Genomic DNA, 26,412 nt, shown 5'->3' with positions numbered 1-26,412 from the left:
CAGGGTTTTTGGGTTTAGAATTGGTCATCAAAGGTTTCTTGGTAATAGAATAACAGTGAAAAGGGTAAAAGGGCAACTTTTTGGCTTTTAACCAACAACGGTTAAGTTTTGGGTGTGGGATTAATGAATGAACAGTGGGTGGTTTCATCCTATGTGGGGAGGCATTATTACAACTTATTGCATTGCTTTTGAGTGTAGGGTGGTATTTTTTGAAAGCACACGATATAACATGGGGCTTCCACGTAGCAAAAAGGTGATCAGGAAAAACCGCGAATCTCACGTGCTTTTGGTATTTTAATAGTTGGATGATGGGAGCGCATGATATGGTTATGGGCTATTAGATCTAGAGGTGGGCGATCCGAGGGCTATCGCACGGCGGAGTTGCAAGGGGTGAGTTGGGGTGTGGGGTCGGGCTTTCAATTAAAATGTAAAGGGAAGTAATGTATGCAATGGAAATGCGGGACTATATGTTAAAATAACATAAGGGCTGAGTCAAAAGGGTATTGGGGAGGGTTTTCAATGGGGCCCAATACATTTAACCCTTTAAAATTAGGATAAGGGGGTTTTAGTAGTTTTAAATGGAAAAGGGAAATTAATAAGGGGGAATGATTTTTAAAGGGAAATGTCTAAGGAAAGGTGTGAAATAAAGGGTAAAAAGGGTTAAAATGAAGGGAAAAGGTTTTTATAATGGAAATGTGTTAGAATAAGGGGAAATGAAAAGGGAAGGGTCCTTAAGAAGGGGAAATAATATTAGGGAATGAAAAGTAATGAAGGGGCAATGAAGGGAAATTAGTAAACTATACATGTAGGGTTTTAGTGAAATGAGGGGAAATTAGTGAATAAGATTTAGTATTCAGGCCCAAAATTATATAGAACTTTTTAGGGTAAATACCCACAGTAATATATGACTTTTGTGAATGTCCTTTTTCTTTGATAATTCCTCCTGCACATGAAATATAGGCTTAAGCATAATGAAGGTGCATTTGAGCTTGCAACCTTGTGCACTCCAAAACCTCTTTTACCTACCCTTTATCTACCCTAGAATTTTCTCTTCATTGATCGGGTGCATTTAAGCTTGCTGACCCTTTATTTCTTTTTCTTTGATAAGAAAACTATCTAATTCTAATCTTATAACTTCCAATGGCTCATATTAAACTAATGAGCTCACTATTATTCTCTACCTAACTACCAATCTGCCAAGATTAAACAGTTTGGCTAGCTATTTATTCTCTATCTATCAACATGAAATTTAAAGCATGAATGAATCGAGATTAAACTATCTAACCATCATGGATTGTGGCATTTTTGACAAGCTGCACACAATATTATTTTTTGAAAGGCAAAGTAAAAAGTAGTGGCATTTGAATTTGCATCACTTTCAGAATCTATTTTTTTTTAATCTCTTTTGGTGGGGTTCATATTTTATTTTCTTTTTGATCCTTTTCTTTTAGTCCTTTGATTTTTATTTTAGGCTTTACCCTCTTTTCATTTTTTATTTTTAATATGGGAAAACATTTTGCAGAAATCAAAAGCATGTACACTATTACAAGACTGATCATAGCCAATTCAAAATTATGAATCCTATTATTATAGGACCCTAACAATGGCTCCACATGGGGATGGAATTTCCTGGTGAAATGTCAAGAACTTTAAGATCAGTAGCCTTTGAAACTTTGACTGTGGTTGCCTTGTAACAACTTCTCTATGATCTGCTTTATTCATACATATGATGCTACACCTTTCAAAGCTTAGGGCCTTCACTTCAGGCTTCAAATTCAAAAGATAATCATCCAATCCAATCTAAACTTTGCAATGTTATGTACAATGATAAAAGTAAACAACTGAACTAATGTTAATCTGGGGATAAGTAATGCTTCAGCATTCTACCGTTGATTGGTCCTCCTGGTAGATCTGTTCCATCTAAGTGCTTCAAGAAAAATGCATTCTTACCTCTGTAACCATAAATGATATAAGGGCCCTGCCATAGGAAATCAAATTTACCATGTTTACCCTTTTCTTCTCTTCTGGAATCCCATTTGAGTACTTTGTCACCTATGTAAAAATTATCAGCTTTGGTTTTCTTGTCAAAAATCTTTTTGATTTTATCTTGGATCACTTGGGATTTGACATTGACTTCTTCCCTGGTTTGTTGCAAATGTATTGTCTGATTTATCCTCCTTTGGATATCATTGGATTCTACCTGCAGCTCTTGAATTATTTTCATCGCTGGTACTCTTAAAGAGGATGGAAAAACAACATCCATTCCATATACTAGTTGATAAGGAGATGTACCAATGGAATTTTTGGTAGTTAGTCTATCTGCCCACAAGGCATTAACCAACTTTTTGTTCCAGGTCTTCTTATTGTCTTCTAACAATTTCTTGATGATATTAACAAGGCTTTTGTTTGAGGATTCTGCAAGTCCATTACCTTGAGGGTAATAGGCTGTGGAATGGCCAAGGGTAATGTGGTATTAGTTACAAAAGTCTACCATTTTTTTGGACTTGAAAGCAGCTGCATTATCAATAATGAGCTTTTGTGGGCATCCAAATCTTGAAAGGTTATTGTTTTGAAGGAATGAGATAATGACAGAATCAGTGGCTTATCTAGAAGGGATGACTTCTATCCATTTAATAAAGTAATCAGTGGCTGCCAAAATTCATTTATGTTGGACTGAGGAGGATGGGTGAATTTCACCAATGAAGTCTAGACCCCATTGCTGAAATGGCATTTTTGTGGAGATGGGTTTGAGGGGTAATGGTAAGAGTTTCTTCTTGCCTTCAAATATTTGGCACTTGTGACAGGAGGTCACATATTTTCTGACATCTGCAAAAGGGGTGGGCCAGTAAAAACCTGCCCTTAAAATCTTATCAGCAGTTGTTTTCTAGTATAGGTGTCCTTCGCAATCTCCTGCATGAAATTCTTGCATGACTTTGTCAGCATCATCTTTTAATAAACAATTTAACAAAATGCCACCATTATCTTTCCAAAATAAAGCATTGTCTATGATACAATATTTCATTGATTTCATTTTAAGGAATCTACCTTTAGTTCTAGATAAACCAAGAGGAGCTTGTAAATTTAGTAAAACAAATATGATATCTGTATACCAAGGTGAATCTAAAAAAGGTTCACTGATCTGTGGAGTCGCCATCTCTTCCTGATCATCTAGAGCACCAATGAAATTTATATGTAAGGCTTGACAGTTCGCTTCAGCCATGAGTTTAGCTAAACCTTGGCCTTTTATTAGTTTTGTGGGCTTTATTTCTATATCGTATTCCAAAATAGTGGCAATCCATTTGCCTCTCTTTCCCTTAGGCCCATTCTGTGTTAGAATGTCCTTTACTACTGAATTTGGAGCATATGCAATGATGTGTGAGTATAAAATGTACACTCTGAAATCCTTTATGGCTTTTCCTAAAGCAAGAGCTTGTTTTCCCATTATATTATACTTTAGTGTAGCATCTCTCAATTATTTGTTGAAAAATGCAATAGTTTGCTCATAACCTTGATCATTCTTTTGCAACGAGACTGCTGCAATAGTATGTTCTGAAGCAAAAGAAAAAATTATAAAATATTTTTTGAAATCAGGACTTATGAGGACAGGTGTTTTAGTAAGGGCTTCTTTGATTGCCTCAAAAGATTGCTTAGCCTCTACTGTCCACTTAAGTGTTGAATCTTTCTTTAACATGTTATTCAATTCTCTGATTAGTTCTGCTAAGTTAGAAATGAATCTTCTAAGAAACTTTATTTTACCTAAGAATGACTGCAATTCTTTAATGTTTCTAGGGTAACTGATGTTTAGGATTGCCTCTATTCTAGTTGGATCAATTGTAATGCCCTCTTTTGAAATTATGTGTCCTAAGATTTTACCTTCTTCTAGTCCAAAGAGTGTATTTTTAGGATTTAAGGATATGCCAAATTTTCTGCATTTTATGAATACTCTTCTCAAATGATTTAGATGTTCATTATCAGATTTGGAAAATACTGTGATATCATCTTGGTAAACAACTAAAAAGTCATGGATTTCTTTTGCAAAAGCTATGTCCATTGCTCTTTGGAATGTTGATCCAGCATTCATCAATCCAAAGGGCATCTTCAAATACATGAAAGTACTCGAGGGAGTGGCAAGTGTAGTTTTTTCTTGATCCTCTGGTTGAACTAAGATTTGGTTGTATCCATAGAATCCATCAAGTAATAAAATTCTGTATGACCCTACTACCCTCTAGAGAATGTGGTCCATTTTAAGGAGGGGATAGTTATCCTTCATTGATACTTTGTTCAAGTTTCTGAAATCAACATAGATTCTAATTTCTCCTGTTTTCTTTCTAGTGGTGACTAAATTAGAGACCCAATCTAAATATCTAATAGTGCTATGTTTTGTGCCTCATACATCCTTTTTACTTCTTTTTCAATCAATGTCATAAGAACTGGATTAATTCTCCTAAGCTTTTGTTTGAAGGGTTTCTGATCTTCTTTGATGGATATCTTATGTTGAATAATGCTGGTGTCATAAGACTTGAGGTCTTCATAACTCCAAGCAAAGACATCTTGAAATTCTTTAAACAGACTTATGTATTTCAACTTTTCAGCTGGAGGTAATGCTTTGGATAATTTAATAAGCTTAGGTTTTTCTTATGTTCCTAGGTTGCATTCTTCTATGTCTGATCTTAAAGGATCCATTTTTGGTTTTCTAGCCACATCATTTGAATCAAACAAATCTTCTAATGGGACTAATCCCTTAGGTAAAAAGTTATTTTTAAGGTTTAAAATCTGAGAATCATCATTAACTAATTCTTCTATTTCCACTTTTTCCAAGTTATCTACTTGTACTTTAGTGAATCTAGTGGGTTTATTTACATCTACAACATTTATATGTGTCTCACTATCTATGATGTCTTCTACTGTACAATCAATATCTATGTTACAGTTTTGGAATTCTCCCTCAGCATTCATAAAATCATAGATTTGAGAACCTTGTGAAAAAATTTGCCAATATTTCAGGTTTTCAGGTATAACAGGCTTGTGTCTCACCTCTGTAGTGTAGTGGTGATTGGGCTGAAAAGGTAATTTGCAAGTGCTAGCAAAAGTAGCCAGATTGTGGGCTTGCATGTTTTGTTTCCTAGGAATAGCAGCAAAATCAATTTCAAGAAGTTCTTTAATAAGATCTAGAACAGTTTCTCTATATTGGCTAAGTCTAGGATTATTCATAGAATACTCTCCTTTAATTTGTTTTATGATTAATTCTGAGTCTCCCATGATAGGCACTCTCTTGGCTCCAAGGTTTCTTACAATTTGCAATCCTAAGATTAAAGCTTCATACTCTACCATGTTGTTTGTGCATTTAAAGTTTAATCTAAAGGCATGACCTTCAGAATGATTATTTTCCATGTTATGAATCCAAACTCCTGCACCTGCTCCTAATCTGTTCACTGAACCATCAAAGTCTAGGTGCCACCTAGATTCATGAAATATATTTTCATTGTTAGGTTCTTTATGTTCTTGTTTGACAACTGTGTTATTGTCCTTTTTAGTGTCTGAATTATATAAAATGAAAGAATCCATATCAAAATGTACAAAATAAATAGGATAGTTTTGTGGTTTATCTGTACTACTGACCATGTATTTCATTAAAGTTTCTCTATAAAGCTTTTTGGGCTGACCAAATACTGAAATTGTGGCATAAGACATGTCTAACTGTAGAGATCCCTGAAATTTTGCTCCCCATGAGTGATGTTGGGCATGGAATCCCCCATAAAGCATGTTTTAGGGCTCAAAGCCCATGTTTTGACCGAATAATGTTGTAAAGCCCCGCGAATTGCGGGCACATAAATATGTTAGAATCATAGGGTTGTCTGCCCTAGTTTGTAATGTAATGTCGGCCTACCCATGGTCCGCGGACCATGGGATTGTATAAATAGAGTGAGGCTCTAAGTGTAAAAGAGAGTTAGTTAGAACAAAGTATGGAATAGGAACAAGTCTAAGGGATTGAGTAGTAAGTATCTAAGTGTGTCTTTGGGTTGTAGAGTAGGAGAAGGCTCTGCAGCTGAGTGAGCAGAGGCCTAGTTGTCCGCAGCTGAGTGCGCAGACCCCTGTAGCTGAGTGCGCAAGGTAGAGTCGAGTTTGTAATCGGAGAAGAGAATAATAAAAGAAGTTTTATCCAAATTCTGTGTATCTGTTCTTGAGTTATTACATGTTTGATATCAATTGCAAATATAATGTTTATTTACTGCACACACTTGTATGAATGATTTATATTTCTAAGTATACTTTTCACATGCAAGTAAGATAAGTTAATCAATTAATGATGGAACATTAGTAAGGACTTGGGTAATAACAACGTTCGGGGTCCGAGTAGGGCTGCGCGATGGCAGCATATCAAGCTGTGAGGAACGGGTAAGTCCACGTACCGACGTGCGCGCAGGGTCGAACTATGAACCACTTGAACTCATCAGACATCTCCAGGGTGTAGAAACATGGTTCTAGCACCCTCCCATATTACTTTAGGTGAGACCTCAGTCTGCGCTCTGCGGACTGTTGCTGAAAGGGCCAGTAGTACCAGTTTTTGTTTGGCTAAATCACCTCTGAACCTAGGTGAGGCCCCAACAAGCCAACAAATGGTTCCATTGCCGGGACTGGGATCTGCATAAGAGATGTCTAATGTCATGTCACTAGAATCCGACAACGAAATAAATTGAAGTGTGGTTGGATAGAAAACTTCACGAGTTCGTGGCACAAGAAAATAGGAATCCACGAGTATTGAAGGAACAGTGGTTAGAGTGCTACGCATATACAAAAATCCACGAGATTTTCTTTGCATCCTTCCCCTCTGAGTTGTACGAGTGGTTTGCGAAGCTAGCAGACAATCAGGGAAGGTGTAGGCTCGATAAACCGATTGTGTGGACTCCAGAGTTGGTGCGTAGACTAGAAGCATTGGAAGATAAGATCGCGCGCGTTGTGGACCATTGGCTCGATCGAATTATATGAGGGTTTTTCACCGAGTTTGCGGTAGATACTTCAGTCAGCTACAACGAGGTGGAATGACATTTCCTCAAAGGACTGTGAGGTAAGTACATTAAATCTTTTAACACTTGAATTAAAATGATATTGTGTGAAAAGTGAGTTATGTGAATAAATTGATGTTTGGGGCTATGCAGAGTGGGAGGATCTATAGAAACGAAGGTAGCATAGAGATAGAGAATAGCCTCTTGATTTCGCCTCGGTGAGAAAGCGAGGAAGAGCTCGTGAAAGTTTCACCAAGAAGTGTGATCAGTTTGATAAGGCAGTGAATTCCACGCATACCACCTCCACCTACACCACCATCAGTCTTACCATATTCACCCCCATCTCTGCCCACACCACCTCCGCCACCACCACAGTTTAATATGGTGAGCATGATAAAATTATTGGTGTTCAAAGGAGTAGGGAACAAAGATCTGGACCAATTTTCATTTGTGGTAGAAGTTGTATGGGAAGCATAAGGAGTTGTGGATGAAAATATAAAGAAGGAAACACTAGTAAGCATGTTGCAGGATTGCACACTAACATGGTACATTAAGCATTCCAACGACAATCCAAATGCAGGGTTTGTGAATATCCAAGCTACACTAAAAAAGGAATTTAGTAGGCCAAAATTGGAGACACAGATGATTATTAGGTTTAAGGAAATCACGATGCTTCCAAGAGAGACCCCCTGGGAACTGGATCAGAGACTAAAGGGCATGATTTGCGAAGCCAACATGACCTTGATAGATGGGCAGCACCGCGCATGGTTTGTAGTGTCACTAATTCCGCAGCTAAGGACAGCGCTGTCACAGCAGAAGTTATCCACCCAGGCCAAATCTTTGGAGATTGCAATGAGACTGCATGAGACCCCAATACAAGATCCTGGCCTGGGAGTCCAAAAAATCCACATGTGTTAGACAAAATATTGTCACCATGACTATTTGCAGTCAGTCTGGGTCTATCATCATTCATACTGTCCTCCTTAGCAAGTCTCAAACCTCAGCTCTTCATGTCAAGCTTTGAAAATGAGAGAAAGACCTTAAAAATCAATAAAGCTCTGGTTCCGCACTTTCTCTTACTGTTACCTACGGTCCCGAACCCCATGTTCATGTTACCTGCAGACCTTCCCGCTATGTGTGTAAAGGAGTGGGTGTGGACCCCTGTGAAAGTCAAAAAGGCGCAAGTTTTTTCTTAAAAACTCACTTGTGGTTAATTCTAGATGATTCTAGACGAAATCTTGACATGGATGGTTTGCTCCTAGGTGGTTCATGCATCCCAAAACTAAAGGAGCTAATCCCTTGATGAGAGGAGTTTATCCCTTTGAAGGAGGGTTTTATCCCTTTGAAGGTGGACCTAGTAACTTCCCTCCATTGCACTATAAATTAAGGCATTGGGCTAATTGCTAGGGAGGTTAGAAGTTGAACATTTTTGAGGGTAAATGCTGTTGGAATTGAGGCTTCCTAGTTAAGCTTGAGAGGAGAGATTACATACCTTTTGGCTTCATTGGGAAGAGAGTGAAACTTGTCAAAGTAGAGGAGATTCTTGTTGGACCCTGGGAGGAGCTTGTACAGCATCAAGGCACCAAGGTTGTAAAGTTCTTCTTTGATTAAAGTTAATACAATCAGATTCATTTTTCTCAACAAATTGTCTTATGTGATTTGTTTCATGAATTCCTTGATCATCATGATAAATATGCTTTATTATATTGGCTTTTCAGGTGCTATTTAATGTGTGTGCTTGTTTGTGTTTGCAGATTCTTTACAAGGGAGCTCATTTGGATCAATGGAGCGTGGCTTCTACAAACTTGCATTGGACCCGAGGTAGGCCTAAAACACTTGTTTGCCTTTATTTATAAATTGCATATTTAGAGAAAGATAGAATTTGTTTGGTTTGCTTGTCGATAGATATCATTAGATACTAGGGAGGTCGGTCTTGTCCGCAAGAACGACTTATCCGACCGACAACGTGCAACTAAAAATTTGTTTTTGGAAATGCAGAGTTTGAAACGGGATAGGAAAACTTGGCCAGAGGTGCGCAAGGAGGTATGGTGCATAAAATGCAAAGGCCATGGGCATGACAAGGACCATTGTCCAGTCTTCGTGAACTACCTAGCGGGAGGAGGGCCGATGCCATTGAGACCAGAGGCACAAGCAAGACTGAGCACGATGCCTGCATTATGGTGCACGATTTGTCAGATAGGAGGGAAGCATGCTACAAATAACTGTCACCTATTACAAAAATATACACAGACGTCCCAGTATTTGTTTTGTAATTTCTGCAGGTCAGTAGGCCATGATGAACGCACCTGTAGAAGTTATGAACTGATGATGGATTAGACTCCTAGCTACAGAGTTCAGACCGAAACACGAGCCCTCGGTCAAAATATAGGCATGGAGTGCACTGGATTTTAGGGGCGTAGATGAGGTCGAGGTGGAATGGGACCAGGAAGGGGTCACAGACAGTTGATTTGTTACAATTGTGGAGGGCTAGGGCATTATGCCTGCAATTGTACAAATCTGACGGGGCCATCATGTTTATATTGTACCCAGTTTGATCATGAGATGGAGGACTGCCCCACACTGATAGTGAGGTTGCACGATAAAGGAATACTCCAGCCTCCCCCGACTCAGAATCTGCAAATGATGAGGTCTGAGCCATGTGAAGAGGACCCAAATGTAAACATCGTGCTCCGAAGTGGTATTACGACAGGAGATGACAAGGGAAAGCAACCCGAAGAAAGTGCTTGGGTTCACAAGGCTCCTACAAAGGAACCACAGTTCAATTTGGAGCATGCAAAGGAGACATTCATGGAAGCTAAGAAGAGCTTCACGGAGGCCTCCACTTTAGGTAGTAAAGATAAACTAGAACCAGAGATGGACTCGTCAATGCTTACTACCTTTCTGGAGACATGCATGAAGTTGCTGCATGATAGAAAGGCTGTGAAGGGACTGCAAGAACTCATCACTAGGTGTGCTGGGTCAAGAGAACCATGCGTAGTTCGGAAGCTCGGGAAGCACACAACGCGAACAGGAAGGGAGATGATATTGATTGCACAAATTGGGGAATATGAAATGGTTCAAGTGATTGTGAATTTAGGATCAGACGCAAACATACTGCCAAAGTAGACATGGGAGCGCATGGGTAGGCCCACATTACAATGGTCACCTATTCAATTGTGAATGGTGAACCAGAAAAAGATCCTACTAATGGGAAGGTTGCAGGGAATAATAGTAGACATCAAAGGTGTGAGTGTGCTTGCAGATTCAAAGTGATAGAGATTTTCGATCACAACAATCCATATCTCGTGCTATTGAGAATCAATTGGGCCACTGATATGAATGGGGTGATAAACTTGAAGAAGCGTAAAAATATTTTTGAGAAAAAGTCACTGCGCGTAGTGGTACCTTTAGACCCTGTGGAAGGATCGTGCTACACAGAGCCAGTGCGCGATGATGCAAGCGACAATGACCTATACTATATCTACATGATAACTGCTCGGGAACAGGATTGGGTAAATCCTACAATGGATGGCAGGATTTCGTGGGAGCGCAAAAGCTCCTGCACATCGGATTTGGATGAGTAAATAGAACGATGGCAGAACTGGTTACATGAGGTAACCATGCTCAATTCCAACACGATGGTAAGATCACTGCACTGCGTGACATCAAAGGTAAGGGATTTGCCTATGTATGATGAGTTGATAGTGGTGGATGAATTCCTGAACAAATTTGAAAAGAGGTGCCAGAACAACAACATTTTGACGATCTGAAATGGGCACTATGAGCTACGCCTGCAATATGGTAAGGTGCACATCAAAGCCGTTTTGAGAATTGGCACGAATGCAGAACGGTGATGCTTATATGGTTTGGAAAGCCTCAACTACAGATAGAAGCCGAGTATGATGGAAGAAACAACCTGTGAGCCCACCTCTCCAGATGGGTACAGGCATATGGTACGCAACCTGCACGAATGCACACCATCCTCATGATAGAAAACGAGAACAACAAGCAGGAGCGGGCACAACGAGGGTGAAAATGACAAAGTATGATACAACCAAGCGCACTGAAGATTATACGCGGGGAAGCCTTTGACAAGGTGTGCGAAGTGTTGAACATGGTCCACCACGTGAGACACGCTGACTGGGACCTGCGCGTACCAGCGGTTCTATGGGCTTATTAGACCATGTGCAAAACCCTAACCACGCAAGCACTTCCGAAGCTGAAGTGTGAAGCAAGGGCTATGATCCCTATGGAGCATGCGGATCCTAGTCCGTACATAGTAGCACCCATAGATATGATGGTCCGCGAAGCCCGAAACAAAGGAATCACACAACTGCGAGAAACAGAACACATAAGACTTGAGGAAGAAATCCAATAGGGCAACGTTAAACTTTGCAGACTTGAAAAAGACCGGGTACGGCTAAGGGAGAAAAGCACTCTAATGGACGCGGAGGTCAAGAATCTAGAAGACGAAATAAAGGAAGAATTTCTTGTCGAAAAACTGAGGATGGTAAGGTAAGGTGCGTATGATCATACTAACAAGTTGGAGAACTATCGCCGTGAACTAGTTAGCCTACTACCTTGGCTTGGACCAGGCCCCAACAAGCCAACAAGTGAGATAATAGCATTCCATACTTTGGAGGGATATCAGCAACTACAATATCCATGACAATACTCTTACTTGGGTATTGAACTAAAGTGACACACAAGTCTTTAATTAGGCCCAGGCATTTAACTTTACTAGAGTCAAAAGAGAAAATATCTTTGTATGGTCTAGTTATATCTAAATCTAGTGTCTCCATGATTGCTTTTGGCATTAAATTGTGAGATGCTCCTGAATCTAACATAGCATTGTGTAAGATTTGATCATGAATAGTCAAGCTAATGTCGAATGGAGGAACACCATTTTGTTCATGTTCGCCATTTACCTCAGGACCAAATATTAATTCTGGTTGGTCATCATTTAGATTAACAGAGTCTTCTCCTTCATCTATATTCAGTGTTTTAGTGATTTGGGCTTTGTAGGAATCATTTTTGTCAATTCTGTTAAAGGAACTGATATTTTCAATTTGGCAATTTCAGTTTGGATATTAAATGGAGTCTGTGTTTTGCCTAACTGAATAACTTCCTCCTTGGCAATTGGAGTTTGTGTAGTCTTTTCTTTCTTATCTTCAGTTGGTAATTCAGTTTCTATTTGGGTGTCTACTGTTTTACTATTTTCAATTCTTTGATTTGGAATAGTTTGGGAAGCAGTTGAAATCTGAATAGCATTTGAAGCTTGAGTATCAGTTGATTTTTGGACATCTTTTGAAGTTTTAACAACAATTGATTTTTTACTATTAGCTGAAGTTTTCACGGGAGTATCTGTAATGTCTACAATTTTTGGACTGGCTGCAATGTTTGGAGTGAAAGTTTTTTGGGTTTCTCTTGATAGAATTTGCAACACTTTGGTTGTAGGAGCTCCTACTATTTTCTTGGTTTGAGTTTGGACAGATTTATTAGTAGGGGATTCTGTGTTTTTATTACTCCTAAGGTTATATTGCTTATGAACCTCATTAATGGCAAATTCATAACCTTGTTTATAATCAAAGGACTCTCCAGATTGTAACTGTAATTGTTGTAACATGCATAATTCCTATTCTTCTTGTGTAAGAAAAATAGTATTACCATCATTTATTCCCATTAATTTAATTTGAGTGTCTTGATCTTCTTCATTTTGGTGAGAATTTTCAACATAGTTTTCTTGGAAAGGTGGTCTAATCTATTGATTAGGTGGCCCTTCTCTAGATTTACTAGCATTGGGATTCTTCCTAAAGTTTGGATTTCTTATTTGAGACCTTGTTGTTGATTATCCCATTGTGGTTTTCTTTCCATAATTTCTAATCTATCCACTAAATTTTCTAAACTTTTAGCCAAAGTATCTATCTTAACATCTGAAGTGGATGGTTCTTCCTTAATGGTAACTCTCCTTTCATTTCTCATTCTAGCTCTTTTAGCCAACAAGTTAGCTTCTACACTAATTGCATCACTTTGCATTTGTTCTAGAGTTGGAGGGTTTCTTTCTCTCAATTGGTAAGACATATCAGTGTCAAAACCATCAGGAAATTTGATTAGTGCCAAGTCTGGTGGAGGTTTGATATTTGCAGGGATTGCATTATAAATATTGTTAAACCTAGTACAATAGTCCTGAACAGATTCATTAGGAGCTCTTCTAATGTTTTCATATTCAGATAATATTTGTAAAGGATTTTTCTTCCTTTCCCATCTATTGATAAACAATATATGGAAAGCAAGTAAATCAGCAATATGACCAGTAGGCAAACCTTTAAACCATTTCTTGACATCTCCTGCCAATGTTTGTGCAAATAATCTCATTTGTACATCTTCTTCATCAATTTCATGTAATTCAAAATAATCATTCATTTTATTTACATGTTGTTGTGCAGTATATTGACTAGTACCATCAAACTGAAAGATTTTACTTTGGTAGTCTTGGGGCATGGCATGTACTTGAGCTGGTAAGGTCAAAGGAGCATATCTGGCAACCATGGCTAATATTCTAGCTTGGCTAGGAGGTAAAGTGGTAGTGCTTGAAGATGAACTTGAAGGGCTTACTGATGAGCTTGAAGTATTTGGAGATGGAAATAAAACTCTAGGTTGAAGAGGAAGCTTGGGGATGAATGGTTATGTGGAATGAAGTGTAGTGGAAATAATAGATGAGGTGGTACTAAATAAAGATGAATTTATAGACTCTGAAGGAATGGTAGAAGGTTTAGGAGTAGCAGCAATCATGGCATCTAATTCCAATGACTGTTGAAAATAGGCTTTGTCTGTGTGTCTTGTCAAATTTGAGGTTAAAGAATCAAGTTGATCAAAAGTGTCTAGAACATGCTGATCTAAATCAGGATGTATAGTATTCTTCTTTGGTTCAATAAATTGAATAAAAGTAGGGTCTATTACAGTATCATGGACTGAAGTTTCAGATTTGGTACGAAACAATGAATGCTTAAATGGTAAATCAAATTGGAGATCCTCTAAGTTTGATAACTCTTTAGGAAGTGAATTTTCTTTGGTTAGTTGACTAATTCTCTCTTGACTTTCTACTTTATTGTTTTTTCTCAAGCTTTTGTCTGGATTATCAACGATTATAGAAGGGTTTGGATTTGGATGTGCCTTGGTATAGTATGTTCTTTTGGAAGCCATAATTTTAATTTTTAAATTTTTTTTAATGAACCTTTCAACAACCCTAAAATGGCCTTAAGGTGAAAAGATGAGATTTAGGATTTCCTTTAAGGTTTATTAAACTGAGGACTTGTCCCCAGTATGGTCGCCACTATGTTATCACTCTAAAATTTCCCTAGGGTTGTCATGTTGTGTTTAAAGAAATGATAGAGGTAACCACAAACCTACTTTTGAGATTAGGATCTAACCTTCATAATAATCATAGAGGGCTCTCTCTTAATGATTTAAATTTGTTGGATTAATTGATTTTAGGCTAGTTATTTAAGCTTGGTTGGTTTTTGATTTAATTTGGTGGTGGAATCACTGATTGAGATGGATAAATAAATGTATTTTTACCATTGGGCTATGGAGTCCAAAGGTCAAGAAAATAGGACTGAATCAAGTTCTAAAGATAGTTTTCACTGGGCAAGGTAGATGAGTGAATTCAAATCTTTTAGGATGGATGGTGAAGTGGTTTTTCAATCGGGGTTAAGGAGCAGTTAAGAATTCCTCAAACCGAATAATGAAGGAAATGAAAGAGGTCAATCGAAACTAGGGAGTAATGAAGAATTCCCTACTCTGGATATCAGAAGAAAACATCAAAATGAATAACTGCTCAAGACAGAGTGTACTTAAACAAATTCTGAAGTAAAATTCCAGTTATTTCATTCAAATTGGAAAACAGGTATGTATGTGAAATAATTAAGAAAATAACAATTTAACAAACATTGAAAGATACTTCACTGAAGTGGCCCAACACATGAATCCTGTAATGCAATGCCTTTATTACTCAGTCTAGTCAGTTGACTTGAAAATGTTACAATAAACCTCCAGGTTTTAAAATCAACAATTCTAGAAATGTTCAACAATCCACCCCTTATACTTCAATTTATGAAGTATTTATACAAAAAACTTATTACAAAATATCCTAAACTATTTTAGGAATTATTCAAGGAAAAATAAATATTTTCATGAAAGAAGATAGAGATAGATATGTAACTGATGAAAGTTGTCCCTCTTTTATTGTTTTCTATTTTGCTATTTTGCTTCTTTCTCTCTTGTGCTGTTTCTCTACACTGGTTGTCCTTTTACTTTGCTTTTTGACTGATAAAGTCTGTCTTTTAACTCTATTTTTCATTTGATACTCTGTGACTTAGCTGATCTGCTATTTTACCTTGACTGCTCCGTATTTACTGTTTATCTTGCATTTTTATAGTAAAACATTCAACTTTTCCCAAGTATCTGCATCTGGTAATTTAATATTTACCATTCTTCTGTAGACTTCATCAGTTTCTGTGTATTTCACAAAAGTGGGCTTATTTACAAAAGGATGTCCTACCTCATGTTGGAGGTAAAAGAGGTTATCAAAAGCCTGGTAAAGGACTTTTCCTGTAGGCATCCCTTTCATGGAGGAACTGTTGGCTTGTTCCTTTGCCACTTCTCTGATTCTCTTATCATAGTCTTCATGTGGCATCAACCTATCATTAATCACTAATGGATTAGGTAGACCTTTCTGCCTCAAAGCATCAAATCTGACCATGAACCTGCCTATTGCTAGCTCCAATTCTTGGCACTTCTCCTCAAGCTGTATCATCCGGTTCCTCTTGGTGATTACCTTTTTTACCTCTAATATGGTCCATGTTCTATCAGCTATTCCAATCTCCTGCAACTCATACTTCTTATTTGAGTTAAGGAACTGGATTATTCTTGAGGCTTCTTCTAGCATATTTCCAAGTTTGGCTCTAACCCTTTGAATTGATTCACCAGCCTCTTTGACCAAACCATTCTGCTCAAATATTACCTATATAGATGGCCAAATATCATTGACTGAGTTAATGATATTGGCCCATAAAAGCTGTTTTACTTGGGCTAGTGGCTCTTTCAGTGCTAATTCTTTCTCCAACTTATGTATCCTTTCATTCAACTTGTTTGATTTCTGAGCTTCATTCTTATACATGATTTGAGATAGTTTCTTTTCATCCTCTATAATTTTTATTTGTTCCTTAAGTCTATTTATCTCAGTGGTTTGGATGGACATATCCTCCATGGTTTTGACCAGTTTACTTGCTTCATCACTAGGATGAGTTGCTGTTGCTGTTGAACCTATTGCTGATGTAGTTTCTGACGCAGTTGGAAGTGTTATAGCTAATGTAGATGCTGGGGCCAATGAAGCTGCCAAAGTAGAAGGAACTGCTGTAGTAACTGTAGGAATAGCAGTGACAGTAGCTATTACAATGCTAGCCTATTTCTCCTGTACGAACAAGTCCATTTCATTCTCCATTTCTTTCAATTGAGCATTTAGATAAAGAATGAGGTCCATCATCTCATCTTTCTGGCTTTGGCTCTCTAAAGCTTCCTTGGTCTGTGGATGTTCAGAAGGAGGCAATTTTAGTTTCTTCTTTAATGCAGCAATATCTTCATTTTTATTCTTTATGAGCTTTTTTGCTACCTTGATGTCATTTGGATTATAGCCTATTTCAATAACCAAGTCTTCTAGTGACTTGATTCTGTTATACTTTGCTTGTGAGGATGCTTTCTCTAGCTTAAACTATGTTGTGATATTGTCTACAAAATTATGAAGTTTTTGTACACTCATAGATTTGTTGGTCATTGTTGAGTATATCATTTCTCCTGTCTGTTTATGAAATTCAATCTCATCTATGGGGTGAACATCCCTGGCCAAAACTTCAAATTCTGTCCTTTTGTAATCTATTGATGATTTAAGTTGTTGTATTGTAGGCTGCAAAAAGGTCATTTACATTTTACCTATTTTAATGTCAAAAGCTGAAAGTAACCTATTTTGATTGCTAGGAGTTTGTTTGAAATATTAGGCATAGGTTTCAGCTTTCAATGCCTCATTTCTCAACTTGATTTCTTTATACTTCTCCTTTATGTATTTGTTGTTATCCACTAGTTTGCTTGATGATGAGACCTAGCTGTTTCTGAATGCTCTAAGTATTAGAGGTGGAAGGGTGATGAGTTTCCTCTAAAACTGTTGGAGCTGTGTTCTCTCTGAGCAATGTACTTGTATCAATGATTTGAAGTGTCTCAGCTATCTCAACTATCTCTTCTTGCTCATTTACAGGATTTAGCTTAGGCTTCTTCTTGTACATGATTTCAAATCTATCATCTGTTGTATCCTTTTTGGAGCAAGAACCTTCTTCTTTGGTCCTTTTTGCATTTTTGTCATGCAGGGCTAGAGTATGCAGAATGGAACTAGTATGCTGTTGGGAGCGGGATCCCCCAAGGGCAGTTTTAGGGCTAAAAGCCCATGTTTAAGTCAAATTTTTGTAATATTATTGTAAAGAGTCCACATTTTGTGGTCGCGGAGCGCAAAGGTGTTATGTGTCACAAAGGGTAGTGCGCCCTTAGTTTTGTAAAGTAAAGTCGACTGTACGAGATTTACCATGGTCTGCAGACCATGGGATTGTATAAAAAGAGCTAAGATCTAAGTAGTTAGGGGGAGAGAACAGATCTAAGTAGTTAGGGGGGAGAACATGTAAGAGAGTCATAGCTTTAGAGTAAGAAGTCTAAGTCTTGGGTTGTAGTGTAGGTAGAGGCTTTGCAACTGAGTGTGTAGAGGCTAGGGTAGAAGTCTGTAGCTGAGTGCACGGACCCCTGCAGTTGTGTGTGCAGGGTGGAAAGAGTCCATAAACACTTGGAAGATATTAATAAAAGGAGTTATTCTATAATTTCTGTGTCTTTGTTCTGTCGATGCGTTTGGATATTTTATGTATGCTTTTCCTTTATTATGCTTATACGATGCGCGAATGAATGCCACTACATCGAATAATTGAACACAATTACGAATATCTGCTTGCGCGGTGATAACTTTAAGTAGTTGATAAGATAATAAATTCACTTATGGTAATTGAGGAATCTGCACGACACGCTGCCATAACAGTGCGAAAGTACTTGAGCCCCAAGTTAGGGTTGCGCGAAGGTCGATCGTGTACTTTCATGAAAGTATTGAAAACCGGAATAGAGATTTTTGCCTTACAAGCCCTAGAACGGGACCACCGGTGCGAAGGAAGGGATAGAATAAATCAAATGACATCATAACCATCTCAGGGTGCAGAAATTTGGTTCCAACATCTCCCCATACTGCCTCAGCTGAGACTTCAGTCCATGCTTCGCGGGCTGATGCCGAAAGAGCCAGTAGTGTAGGGATTTGTTTGGCTAATTAACACTGAACATGGGTCAAGCCCCCTCAAGCCAACAAATGGTTCCGTTCCTAGGACCAAAATCTGCATAAGATATGTGTGATGTCGTATCACTAGAATCCCACTAAGAAGGAGATTGGAGATTGGTTGGATAGAAAAATCCATGAATTCGCCACACAAGAGAACAAAAACCTGCGACTGACAAAAGAATAGTGGTTGGAAAGATACCTATATACAGAGATCCACGAGATATTTTTCTGCTCCTTCCTTATCAAGCTATATGAGTGGATCACGAAGCTAGTAGATAGCCAAGGAAGGTGGAAACTTAACGGTCCTATTGTGTGTACCCCAGAGCTAGTGCAATGGTTGGAAGCTGTTATCACAAAACCAGTACTAGGGGCTGCAACCAAGCAAGATTTCATGTAACTGTTTCAGACCAGACTTTAGACTAGGAATTAGCCTTCCTAATCAGAGAGGGCTCTCTCACAGGCTTTTGATAGAGAATTAATCACAACAACAGAGGGCTAACTCTTCACACACTTATGAAAATATAGCTGGTTGGACACATATGAAATAAGTCTTCATTGGGCTATGGAGTCTCTCACATTTAATAGACAAAATCACAGTCATCTCATGGAAGTCAAGGCTCTCTGCATCAGATGTTCAAACATATTTTACCTAAACCAAAGCTTGCTAAACATACAGGAAGTCAGAGCATTAAAAATGAATTCTGAGTGATGTTCAGACATGCTTCACCAAAACCCACAGCTTGCCAAACACACAGGAAGTCAGAGCATATAATATGAATTCTGAGTGATTGTTATATAACAAGGCTGTAAAAAGAACATTAAGAAACTAAACCACTATCACACTTGAACAACATAATCCATAGAGAATCTTGAGAAGAAACAACCTGTTTTATCATTACTGTAACAGTCTTTACATAGGCTCAAAAAACTCTGTTTTTGTATATAGTATCCCAGAACACATGATCAACTTGTCCTTCCTTGAAACTTTCCAACTGTGCAAACTGATCTTCAACCACAGTGTTCAGTTCCTCAATCGTGAAAGAGAATGGAAGCAGCATAGTCTCCTTGCGCTCTGTCATAGAAAACTTTTGAGAATAATAATCATGATCAGGAAAACTGTATGCCTGAATTTGTCCTTCTAAACCTTCAATTTCTTTCTCAATGTCTTTGGCAAATTCATCAAAAAATTTCATCTTATCCTCTGACTTGCAGTCAAAAGATTTTAGATATGAGGATAAGGACAAAGAAAAAGATTCATTTGTTTCTTCTTTACTATGATTTTTATTCCATTGTTTAAAACTTTCAACTGAGGGAGAGTCTGCCACCTCCTCTGTCCTATCTGTCCATTCCTCCAAAAACATGAGCCAAAGGTCTTGAAATGACTTAATGGATTCCGCAGGCAAGCATTCAACCCACTGTTTGCATTTCCCTTGAAGTGAATCATAGAATAATATAATGCAAACATCCTCATGTTTAACTCTAAGAAGCTGTGTAAATTCACAAAAATCTGATATATGATTCAAGGTTAAACTTAAATCTTCACCGTTGAATTTTGGACCATTCCTTAGAAAGTATGCATCCTTGGGAAAATGATTTGGGAAACCATGAATTCCTGAGAAATCAATGCATGCATACCTTGAACAAAGATGAGCAGCTTCTGGGTCTTTCATAACTCCAGTGGAATCACCATGAATATATAACTTTGAATTCTTCAACAATGGAGTCGCCAAGGTAGTTTTGCAGCCTTGAAAATCATTTGAACTCCTGCTACCTTCAGAAATTCAATCTTAAGCTCCCGGCAGACGCACCAAAATGTTATCACAAAACCAGTACTAGGGGCTGCAACCAAGCAAGATTTCATGTAACTGTTTCAGACCAGACTTTAGACTAGGAATTAGCCTTCCTAATCAGAGAGGGCTCTCTCACAGGCTTTTGATAGAGAATTAATCACAACAACAGAGGGCTAACTCTTCACACACTTATGAAAATATAGCTGGTTGGACACATATGAAATAAGTCTTCATTGGGCTATGGAGTCTCTCACATTTAATAGACAAAATCACAGTCATCTCATGGAAGTCAAGGCTCTCTGCATCAGATGTTCAAACATATTTTACCTAAACCAAAGCTTGCTAAACATACAGGAAGTCAGAGCATTAAAAATGAATTCTGAGTGATGTTCAGACATGCTTCACCAAAACCCACAGCTTGCCAAACACACAGGAAGTCAGAGCATATAATATGAATTCTGAGTGATTGTGCTATAACAAGGCTGTAAAAAGAACATTAAGAAACTAAACCACTATCACACTTGAACAACATAATCCATAGAGAATCTTGAGAAGAAACAACCTGTTTTATCATTACTGTAACAGTCTTTACATAGGCTCAAAAAACTCTGTTTTTGTATATAGTATCCAACCCTTTTTACATCCTACATTGATCCATATATAGGCAAGCAAACTAAACCACCTCGAGCTTCCTCCTCCAGCATGAGGGGAGCCTCGAAGGCCCTATTAACTACTCCTACATGCTTTTAACTACTGCATTAATTACAAACATGCTGAACTATAATTACATACAATCCTAATCAAACTAAAATACTAATTTCATTCTCCTCGTATGCTTGATGCTTTCTTGAATGCTTTGACAGCTGTCCTCCTTCAATTAATCTGATATGGCTGAGCTACGGATGCAATGAATGCTGACTTAGGATGCTTGAAAGCGCTGATGGCTCATTAATTGATCACAAGATGTGCTCCTATTTAAACGGTCTCTGTCTCCCAGCACTTTCCGAAAATGTAGAAGTATGCTCCCAACTCTTTAATAACTTTGAACGCTGCTACCAAATACCATACCATGTCTCCAGATGAGTTGTATTCTGCCTTGATGTACAGGTGTCTCTCCTCTAACATTCCCGGTCAAACTGTTCATTTTGCATTGGAAACATCACCTACAGCAGTTTTGTAGCGCGCTACGAAACTGCTGTGTGATTAAAAAAACACAGTCTTCCTTTAAACTTCTTACAAAATTGTATATCTGCTGTTGCCATTCTTCAGCTTCACCTTTGCTATGCTGAGATTCAGAATCCCATTCCCTGTAACATGAACCTCCAACAGATAGACCAACTGCACATAAATCTTCTCGAGCTTCTGATTTGTTTTGGTCTGAAGTCTTAGAATTCCAAATACATGCTTTCCCAGAAAACTCAATTACCCATATCTTCTTGGAAATGACAATCTCCTATTGAGAGTAACAAGAATAAATTTAGAATACATAAACTCGAGAACATAAAGTGACATCGAAGAAAACTTAATGTACATAAAGCCTGATGCTTTAGCCAGATGATACAACAAGCTTTTCCAATTTTCCAATATTTCAGTGGTTATCCCATTCATTTTCCAAGCCATCTCTTGAGCCCTCTTCATTTCTGTCATAATTTGAAAGTTCCTCATTTTTATCTTGTTCATCTTCCACAGCACAAGACTTTGACGGATAGCTTGCTGAAAGTCTGCTTGAAAACGTTCTTCATCATCTTCTTCAGCATGGAGCTGCCTCAGTGTCTTAGAGCTGTTTTCACCTGAAGCAAATCCTGCCTTCTCATTTGAAGGGAACCCTTGCTTTGAAACTGTGTTAGGCCTTGACTGCATCGAACTATATGAACTATGTTTATAAGTTGCAGGCATAGGTAAAGTAATTAGTGCATTTGAATGGAACATCTTTGGCACTATTTTCAGCTGAGGAGTCCACAATGTGATTATTTTCATGTTTAGCAGACAGATTAGGGATGTATGCACTTGTTGCACGGCTTGTCATTTGTGAAATGCCCTTCTGTCTACTTCTGTTCCCTCGTGAATTCTGCCCCAGTGGAGGAAACCTCTCAAACTCTGTTTCCTGAATGAAATTATCTGCAATATTCCTAGGCTGACTGTGCAAATCAGAGCGCTGCAATTTCTGCCTTTCTGGATTAATCCCATTGCTTAACATTTGTTTGGGACCATAGTCTCTACCACTTTTTTATGCTTCCCACATGTATATATCTTTTGTTCTGGTCTGCGAAACCAGCACCATCATAGCGCACCAGCTCCTTGTCGACTGCAAATGGTTGGTTATCTTCAAAGTGAACAATAAAGGGTGAAGATGAAAACGCTGCAAGATTCTCATATGAACCATATTTAAGTTCTGTATCCACCTTTAGGAGCAACCATTCCGATGACGGTGCCGCCAGACACAGATGGCATTTTGTCAAGAGCGCTACACATGCAACACCGAATGCTTGAGATTAGACGGGAACACTCCACGCATTTCAATCAACTTCAGAGTCTCATGTTGTTTCTAACTGCCACGCTTCTTAGTTGGAGATATAACCGACAAGTCTACATTCAATGTTTCGGTGGGAACCTGAAAAATTCCAACAGCAGATTTCGCATTTGAAACTTTTGATGTGTCAGACCAAGTTATAGAAGGCACCTACGGAGATAAATGATCGATTATTTGTTGACTATTAGAATTTTGTTTAGAAGTTGTTGATACTGAAACTTAAAGGACCTTCACTCCTGCTGCTACTTCCAACCCGACTTGTCTAATTCCATAGCTTGACAGATGCATCATTGCTGATCTGATTCCCACAGCAAATTCAGCTTCCTTGCCTCCAAACCTTCCCACAGGTCCAGCATACATTCCTCGATCAAATATCTCATTCTGGCTGATAAAATTACTTGCAGCCTCTTGTAGATGCCCACAAACTGCTGGGGTTGGATGAAGTAACGACAAAAGAGAAAATTCACCAACTTCATCTTTCAGTTCACCTATCAAACGGGCATATAGATGCTGCACCTTTGCCTGCTTTATAAGGCTTTTCTCAGACTCCACATTAACATATTTGCAAATTGTCTCCGTCTTCTCCTTGATATTCTCTTTAACTATTTCAAATTCACGGTGATCTTTAGAGCTGTAGAGCAAATCTAGTCCAATCTGTAAATCCTCCATGCTATTATGTCCTCGAGCACGGGTTCCAGCAACTGCTTCACTTGAAACAAGGCTGTCATTCCTATAAAATAGTTTCTCTGGCATGCTTCCAATAAAAGCCGATAGTTTGGGAAGCTGAAAACATAATTGATACGCATTTTGATCATTTTCCTGGAGAGAAGATATCAACTCAAAAGGATCAATGTTTCCATCTATTTCAAGCTTTGACCTCCTAGCTAAAACAACCTTAGAAAGGCTGCTCCAATCAAGAAAAGGAATGCTACGAATAAGCTTTGGAGAATTTTTCCAGCCTTCAGCACTGTTCAAACTTATCAGTTCTAAGGCCTTATGCACAGTGGCATCCCAGGAATGCTCATCTGGAACATTATTCTTGTTTATCATGGTCAAATGAAGCATGTTTCCAGATGTTCTCATTTTAGCAGATACCTGGTGCAATGTCAGTTCAAGCGTATCTAATCCTTTGTTGAAGGTCCACAAAAGAGAATTATCCCATGCAATAGTTGTTGCTAGAACATAATTTCCATCAAATCTTTAATATGAGACTCCCCTCTTATATCATTATCATCCAACAGAAAAGAATAATCTATCGAAGACTGCACAAGCTTTTATTTGATTTACCAAGAAAATTGGCCACTAAACCATAGACACTGTTTTGCAACAATGCCACATATGCAGCTCTGTGTAGTGCTTCTAGAAGCTTCCCTTAAATATCTGTCATTTCCCAATTTCGCAGCGCAGCCAATGCAAGATCAGTGTTTTTCGCTACGAAATCACTAAAACAGGTGGCGCTGCGAAACTGCTAAAGGATGCATACGCTACGAAAACACTTAGTCTTTAAGCTAATCTAAGCAATTTTTTGAAACAGAATTTTTGAGTGATAACAGAAGCATCGGAGGATAAGATCGCTCGCGCTATCAATCATTGGCTCGATCACGTCATAGGAGGATATGTGATTGAATTTGTGGTTGACACCTCAGTTAGCTATAGTGAGGTAGAGCGACGTTTTTTCAAAGGACCGTGAGGTAAGTACGTAAAATCTTTGAATACTTGGATTAAAATATTGTGCGAAAAAAAGGTTATGTAGCTACCTTGATGTTTGGGACTACATGAAGCGGAAAAAATTATAGAAATGAAGGAAAAAAGGGTCTGGAGTATAGCCCTTTGATTTCACCTCCACGAAGTGACAAAGAAGGGATAGCGAAGGTTTCTCCGTGAAGTGTTATTCAGTTAATAAGACAAGGATTCCCGTGAATACCACCTCCGCCCACACCCCCTCCAACTTCACCACCCTCACCTCCAACTTCGCTCGTACCACCTCCACCTCCACCGTGGTTCAATATGGAAAATATAGTGAAGTTTCCTTTGTTCAAAGGCTTGGGAAATGAGGACCCGGACCAATTCTAGTTCATTGTGAGAGCTGTATGGGAAGCTCAAGGTGTTACAGATGATCATATAAAGAAGGTGACACTGGTTAGTGCTCTACAAGATCGCGCACTAACCTGGTATATTAAGTACTCTAACGATAACCCGAATGCTGGAGTAGTAGACATCCAGGCAGCATTAAATAGGGAATTTAGTAGGCCTAAATCTGAGGCACAGTCGATTGTGGGATTTAAAGAGATCGCAATGCAGCCAAGCGAGATGCCTTTGGAAGTAGACCAGAGGCTGAAATGTACAATCTATGAAGCCAACATGAATTTGATTGATGGCCAACATCGCGAGTGGTTTGTGGCTTCGATACTACCACACTTAAGGAGTGCGCTGTTGCAGCAGAAGATAACAACTCAAGCAGAGGCCTTGGAGATTTCCATGAGACTACATGAGACTCCAATGCAAGATCCTAATCTAGGAGTTCAGTAGATCCATGTGCAGCTGAATAGTCTGTGCCTCGAGATGCAAAGTCTGAAGTAGGACAGAGCAGTTCGACCAGAGGTAAGAGAGGAGGTATGGTGCTTAAAATGCAAGAGCCGGGGTCATGACAAAGACCATTGCTCGATCTTTGCAAATTACATTGTAGGAGGAGGACCAATGCCTTTAAGGCTAGAAGCTCAAATAGGACCTAGCGTGGGGCCTGCATTATGGTGTGCTATCTATGAGGTAGTTGGAAAACATGCCACAGATAACTGCTACTTGTTACAGAAGTATGCACAAGCACCACAATAGCTGTTTTGCAACTTTTGTAGGTCAGTAGGACATGATGAGCATACTTGCAGGAGCTATGAATTGATGATGGATAGAACTCCCGCCTATAGGGTTCAGGCCAAAACGCAACCCCTTAACCAGAACATGGGAATAACACGGACAGGATTTCAGGGGCACGGAAGAGGTCGAGGTAGAGGAGGACCTAGTTGAGGTTGAGAACAATTGATTTGCTACAATTGCAGAGGACTGGACACTATGCCCACGATTGCATTAATCCAACGTGTCCCTCGTGCAAGTATTTCACACTGTTTGATCGTGAAACGGAAGACTGTCCTATGCTGATAGCTAGGATATGTGACAAAGGGGTGCTACCACCTCCGCCGACTCAGAACCTACAAATTATGAGGTCTGAGCCATGCCAGGAAGATCCAAATGTAATTATAGTGCTTAGAAGTGGAATCGTGACAGGAGATGACACAGGGAAACAACCAGAAGACAATAAATGGGTTCGTAAAGCCCTAGCAAAGGAGGCTGAGTTTGATTTGGAGCACGCTCGTGAAGCCTTCATGGAAGCTAAGAAGAGCTTCGCTGAGGCCTCCACCTCAGGAAGCAAGGATAAGCCTGAGCCAGATATGGACCCCTATATGCTCACAAATTTCTTGGAAACTTGTATGAAATTACTGCACGACAGTAAGGCTGTAAAAGGGTTACAAGAACCCATCCATAGATGCGCTGGAACTGTGCCAGGTGAGTTGCGCGTAGTATGAAAGATTGGCAAGCATAAAACAAGGATGGGATGGGAAATGAGACTGACTACGTAGATAGGAGAATATGAAATGGATTAGGTCATTTTGGACCTGGGGT

This window comes from Pinus tabuliformis, chromosome 4_1 (genome assembly GCF_031772625.1).
Source record: "Pinus tabuliformis cultivar Carrire ecotype Pingquan chromosome 4_1, CPIR1, whole genome shotgun sequence".
Taxonomy (NCBI): domain Eukaryota; kingdom Viridiplantae; phylum Streptophyta; class Pinopsida; order Pinales; family Pinaceae; genus Pinus; species Pinus tabuliformis.
Note: the sequence above shows the minus strand (reverse complement) of the source record.